Source organism: Elephantulus edwardii, unplaced genomic scaffold (genome assembly GCF_000299155.1).
Source record: "Elephantulus edwardii isolate Elephantulus edwardi_28Jun2011 unplaced genomic scaffold, EleEdw1.0 scaffold00108, whole genome shotgun sequence".
NCBI classification, from domain to species: Eukaryota; Metazoa; Chordata; class Mammalia; order Macroscelidea; family Macroscelididae; genus Elephantulus; species Elephantulus edwardii.
Window position 1 is genome coordinate 4362063 of NW_006399858.1, and position 6576 is coordinate 4368638.

Genomic DNA, 6576 nt, shown 5'->3' on the forward strand with positions numbered 1-6576 from the left:
TGATATCTCATGGTTGTCTTGATTTGCATCTCTCTCAGGGCTAGGGATTTTGAACATTTCTTCATGTGCTTGTTGGCCATCTGAATGTCTTCCTTGGTGACTTTGGCTTCTCTACGTTCCAGTGCAATCTTCAGAGTTTCTTCAGACCTCCAGTTTGGTCTTTTTTTATCTTCTGTCTTTGTAATGACCATTTGTACTCTTCCTGGATGATACATTTGACATCCTCCCACAAATCATTAGGTCTTCACTCATAAGTGTTCAAGGCCTCAAACCTGTTCCTGAGATGTTTCTGAAATTCAGGTGTGATGAACTCAAGGTCATACTTTGAACTCAAAGAACACTTGATCATGCTACTGTGAAACCTATAGTTGGACCAAGAGGCAGTCATCAGAAAAGAGCAGGGAGACACTGCATGGTTCAAAATTGGGAAGGGCGTATGCCAGGGATGTGTCCTATCTCCATACCTTTTCAATCTGTATGCAGAAGAGATTATCCGAGAGGCTGGGTCTGTGAGGAGAAGTGTGGGGTCAAGATTGGTGGAAGGTCTATTAACAATCTGTGTTATTCAGAGGACACAACCCTGCTTGCTGAAACTGAGCAGGACCTGACATGTTCACTGCAGAGGGTCAAGGACTGCAGCCTTCAATATTGATTGAGGCTCAATGTCAAGAAGACAAAGATTCTCACCACTGGACCAATTCGCAGCATCTGGATGGATGATTATGAGATTGAGATTGTTAACAACTTTAGTTTGCTTGGGTCCACGGTCAACACTCTTGGGACCAGTAGCCAGGAAATAAAAAAACATTGCGATGGGAAAGTCTGCTGTTAGGGACCTCTCCAGGGTACTGAATAGCAATGATGTAACTCTGGAGACTAAGGTGTGTCTGATACAGGCTATGGTCTTTGCAATCACTTGTTATGCACCAGAGAGTTGGACAATGACTAGGGAGGATAGAAGGAGAATTGATGCCTTTGAGCTGTGGTGCTAGAGAAGAGTATTGGATATAACCATGGACTGCTAGAAAAACAAACAGATTCATCCTGGAGAGGGTTAAACTCTCCAAGGCTGCTCCTTGGAGGCAAGGATTCTGGTGCTTTGTCTGACATACTTTGGACATGTTGTAAGGAGGGACAGGTCCTTGGAGAGGGACATCACACTTGGGAGGTTGGAGGGACAGCACAGGAGGGGAAGGCCCTCTATGAAGTGGATTGATTCAGGGACTGGAGTAATTGGAATGGGTGTCAGAGGCAGTGCGATTGGCACAGAATAGAGCAGGGTTTAGGACTGTTGTACATAGGGTCGGTATGTGCCACAAGCTACTTGACTGCAGGTAACAACAACAAGATGTCTTGGGAATCCTTTTACCTTAAGTAATGTATATTAAATTAAAATATGCAATTTTCTTCTTTTTCAGAGCTGAGATCATCAAAAGATACAGTGTTTGTTGGGAAATTCTCCCTGAACTACACTAAAGATACAATATTAACAGTTTCTTGGTAACAACAACAAAGTTTTATCCTGTCTCTTTCTCTCCCTCTCTGTTATTGAGAATATACACCGCAAAATATTCACCAAGTCAACAATTTATACATTGTTCAGTGACAGATTACATTATTCCAGTTATGGTATCATTTTCACTCTCTTCTCCGGAGTGATTTCCTCTCAAGAACATAAACTCCTTTTTCTCTTAGGGTCTTACCCTGTCTTACAATTTGCTGTTATCATCTTGAACTCATATATTGTTGTTGTTGCATGCCATTGAGTCGTCTGTGATTCAGAATGACCATATGTACAATAGCTCTGAACCCTTGTCCTATCCTGAGCCAGTGTCACTCTCTCTGACATAAATACCCACATAACTGCAGTTACTGTGTCAATCCATTTCATCCAGGGTCTTCCTCTCCTGTGTTGTCTCTTCACCTTCCCAAGTTTGCTGTTCCTTTCCAAAGACTGGTCCCTCCTGGCCACATGCCCAAAGTATGCAATACAGAGCTTCAAAATCTTTACCTTCAAGGAGAAACTTGGTTTCACTCTCTCCAGGACAGAGAAGTGTTTGTTCTCTTGGCGATCCATGGAATGTTCAATACTCTTTTGCAGCACCATAATTTAAAAGGCATCAATCCGTCTCCTGTCATCCTTAGTATTGTCCAGCTCTCTGATGCATAGTAAGTAATTGCAAGAACCATGGCCTGAATCAGATGTACTTCAGTCTCTATGCTGACATCATTACTTTTTAGCACTTTGGAGAGGTCTCTGATAGCAGACTTCCCTACTGCTATTTGTATTTTGAGCTCTTACAAAGAGTTCTTAAAATAACATTAATTTTATAAAAAACATTTTCTAAATAAGCTAAACTGTTGTTTCATTTTAAGAAAATTTCAGAGAATTTGTTTTGTTTTGACATTTAATCAAGGAAGTATTTCACAGTTTCATTCAGCCTCTTTGGATCCATAAAGTCTGCAGTCTTTGAGTATTTTGAAATTCTGTTCCAAATTTCCCTCTTTTGATCAGAATTCTGCTACGGATCTTTGATTGAAATGGTCAGTAATGGTAGTTGGGTACCTTCTAATTCCTCTGTTCTCATAGCAAAGGAGACAGCTATTCAAGGATAACTGTCATTAAGTATCTCTGAAAACCCACTAGAAGGTCAGTTATGGCTCAGGTCGGACTTTCTGGTACACAACAACAACATTTATTTAGTTATATTTTCCATATTATTTTCCTTTTCCTCATTTCCCTTCTTCTAGTTTCTAAAATTTATCTCTCCTACAGGTAAGAGACTCAAGGCTTCCTATGCCCATATAACAAACTTGTTATTGGGTACTGTGCTCAGACTTGACCCATAGCTGACTCTCCTGTGGATATTCATAGGCAGGAGATTGCCCATCTTTCTCCCATGGAGTAGCTGGTAGGATTGCAGCACAGCTTCTTACCACCAGACCACCAGACTCCCCACAATCCCAAAAGTATGCAGTTTAAATCTACCAGATGTCCCACGGCTTCACAGCACATACAACAACAATACACATGTACTCATCTCACTCTCACCACTTATGTTATTTCTTTGTTATACCATTGAGTCAGAACCAACCCACAGCTTGTTCTCCAGTGGATTTTAAAGGGCAGAAAATCACATGGGAGGAGACTGCCCATCTTGCTCCTTGGAGCAGATAGTGGATTCGAACAGGCTTCCCTTAGGTTGGTGGCTCAACTCCTTACCATTAAGCTACCAAAGTAAATAAATTCCTTTTTTCCCCAGTTTGTTCAGCAATAGGTACAGAATTATAATCACATCATTAATATTTACTATGTCATGTCAAGAATGATTAGATGATATGGTTTTGACAATTACTTTAAACCACTATAATCTCCAATCACTACTATACTTGGTCTCTGTAATTGAAATCTACATTATTTATCCAGAAAAATCTATAATAAAACCAGTAGAAATATTTTATCCAAATGAAATCCGATCCTTAGGTTTATGGGTTACCATACATGTGAATCTTTCTGATATAAAATACTTTTCCTGTGGTCTTCTGAACAACCTTTCTATTGCATTGCTTTAGCGTCTACTCGTCTTCTTTTTCTCTTGTTATCTACAAAGTTATATTTACATTTTGACATTAAAAAGCCTCAGGATCATCTCCTCAATGCTCTACAAACAGTTGAATTACAATTTAATGTTTTACCTTTCCTTTTCAATTGTTTTCCCAAGAGGGATGTCAGATGAGACTCTGAGCATCACATTAGAGTGCTGAGAAGCCAAAGCTAAGGGAAGAAATAAAAAATCAAAGAGCTGAACAGAAAATTACAAAAAGCAGCCTGGGACAACAAAGCAAGATACTATAATGAAATGTGCAGAGAACTGGAGTCAGAAAATCAAAAGGGCCGAACTTGCTCAGCATTTCTTAAGCTAAGGATTGAAAAACAAATTCAAGCCACGGGTGGCAATACTTAAGGATATTTTGGGTAGAATGTTAAATGATCCAGGAAGTAGCAAGAGAAGATAGAAGGAGTACAGAGTCAATGTATCAGAAGGAATTGGCTGACAGAAAAATTTCATGAAATAATATATGAGCAAGAGCCTATGGTGATGAAGGAGGAAGTTCAAGTTGCTCTGAAGGAATTGGCAAAAAACAAGGCTCCAGGAGTTAACAGCATACCAACTGATTTATTTCAACAAACAGACGCTGTTCTGGATGTGTTTGCTAAGTTGTGCCAACAAATATGGAGAAGAGTGACCAACTGACTGGAAAAGATCTATATCTGTCCCCATTCCAAAGAAAGGTGACCCAACAGAGTGCGGAAATTATCGAACAATATCATTAACATCACATGCAAGGAATATTCTGCTGAAAATTATCCAAAAACATTTGGAGCAATATGTCAACAGAGAACTGCCAGATGTGCAGGCTGGAATTAGAAGAGGTCATGGTACTAGGGATATTATAGCTAATGTTAGATGGATCTTGGCAGAAAGCAGAGAATACCAGAAGAATGTCTATCTGTGCCACATTGACTATGCAAAGGCTTTTGACTGTGTGGATCACAACAAGCTGTGGCTGACTCTGAGAAGAATGGGAATCCCAGACATTTGATTGTGCTAATGTGAAACCTATACTTGGACCAAGAAGCAGTCATCAGAACAGAGCAAGGAGACACTACATGGTTCAAAATCAGGAAGGGGATCCATCAGGGATGTATTTTGTCTCCATACCTTTCCAATCTGTATGCAGAACAGATCATCCAAGACTCTGGGCTGTCCAAGGAGGAATGCAGCATCAGAATTGGTGGAAGAGTCATCAACAACCTACGTTATGGATGACGCAACCCTGCTTGCTGAAACTGAGGAGGACCTGAAGTGCTTGCTGCAGAACGTCAAGTACTGCAGCCTCCAATATGGACTGAGGCTAAATGTCAGGAAAACAAAGATTCTCACCACTGGGCCAATTGGCAGTACCAGTAAGGATGGTGAAGAGATTGAGATAGTTAACAGTTTTACTTTGCCTGGTTCCACAGTCAACACTCTTGGTAGCAGCAGCCAGTAAATTAAGAGACGAATTGCACTGGGAAAGTCAGCAGTGAGGGACCTCTAAAGAGTACTGAAGAGCAACGACATCAGGCTGGAGGCTAAGGTGCGCCTGATCCAGGCTGTAGTCTTTGCAATTACTTGTTATGCATCAGAGAGTTGGACAGTAAATAGGGATGATAGAAAGACAATTGATGCCTTTGAGCTGTGGTGCTGGAGAAGTGTTGAATATACCATGGACTTCTAGGAGAACAAACAGGTTTGTCCTGGAGAGGGAGAAGCCAGAATGGTCCTTCGAGTCAAGGATTCTAAGGCTTCATCTGACATAATTTGAGCGTGTTGCAAGGAGGGACTGGTCCTTGGAGACGGACATCATGTTTGGGAGTGTGGAGGGATGGCGCAGGAGAGGAAGCCCCTCGATGAGATGGATCAATTCTGTGACTGGAGTGGTGGGAATGAGACGGCAAGGTTGGCACAGGTTAGAACAGCGTTTAGGGCTCTTGTACATAGGGTCGTTATGAGTCACAAGTGACTCGACAGCACATAACAACAACAACAACATAACAAGAATGTCTCCTCATTATATTTCTGTACCTGAACCAAGCCTCCTTGTCATTTGTTTTTATGATTTCTTCTAGAATTTCTTCTACATTTCCACTTACCATTGTAAACCTTAAGGTTTACAGTCAGTCAGTGACAGGAAAGTTTTCTGAGTTCTGAGTTTCTGAGTTCTGCTATGACAAAAAAAGTACAAGGGTGGATTAAACAAATTTCTTTCTCATGGTTCAGGAGATTACAAGTGTAAACACAGGGCACGAGCTCCAGCAGAAGGTTTCCCGTCTAGGGAAGTTCTTGTCTTCTCAGCTTCCAATCCTTCTTTCCTTAGTAATCTTTAGATAGATCTTAGGTCTATAAATGCACTTTCTCTATATTGATGTGTAGAAAGCTCTGGACTGCAATCCCAAAGGCATGTGGTTCTTGCCCAAAAGCTGCTCCATGGGAGAAAGATGAGCAATCTCCTCCTGTTAAATTAACTGCCACTGAAAACCCGTTGGAGGGTCAAATATGGGTCGGTTCCTACTTGATGAAACACAACAACAACAATCCATTCTGAAAGCTATGATCTTCAAGTCTTCATTTTCAGCAGTTAAGATTGGGACACTTGCATATCACAATCCTGATGTATCATTTTTTTTTCCTTCGTGTCCTCCAGCTTCAGGGATTATTTGCTCACCATGAAAATTGATAAAGAATAATAAAGAATTCAACCATGACACACACTTCTTCTGATTTTAAACCTTTCAACATCCCCTGCTCTGTCCCAGAGACTGCCCCTTTGTCTATGGACATGAGCAAAATTAGCTGTTTTTATTTATTGAGAATGTTCCTTTTCATTGCAATGTTACCTGTTATTCTGTTATTTACTGTGATCCATATAGTTGAAAGTCTTTGTACCATCAACAAATCATAGGTTGTTGTTGTTGTTATGTGCCGTCGAGTCGTTTTCGACTCATAGCGACCCTATGCACAACAGCCCTAA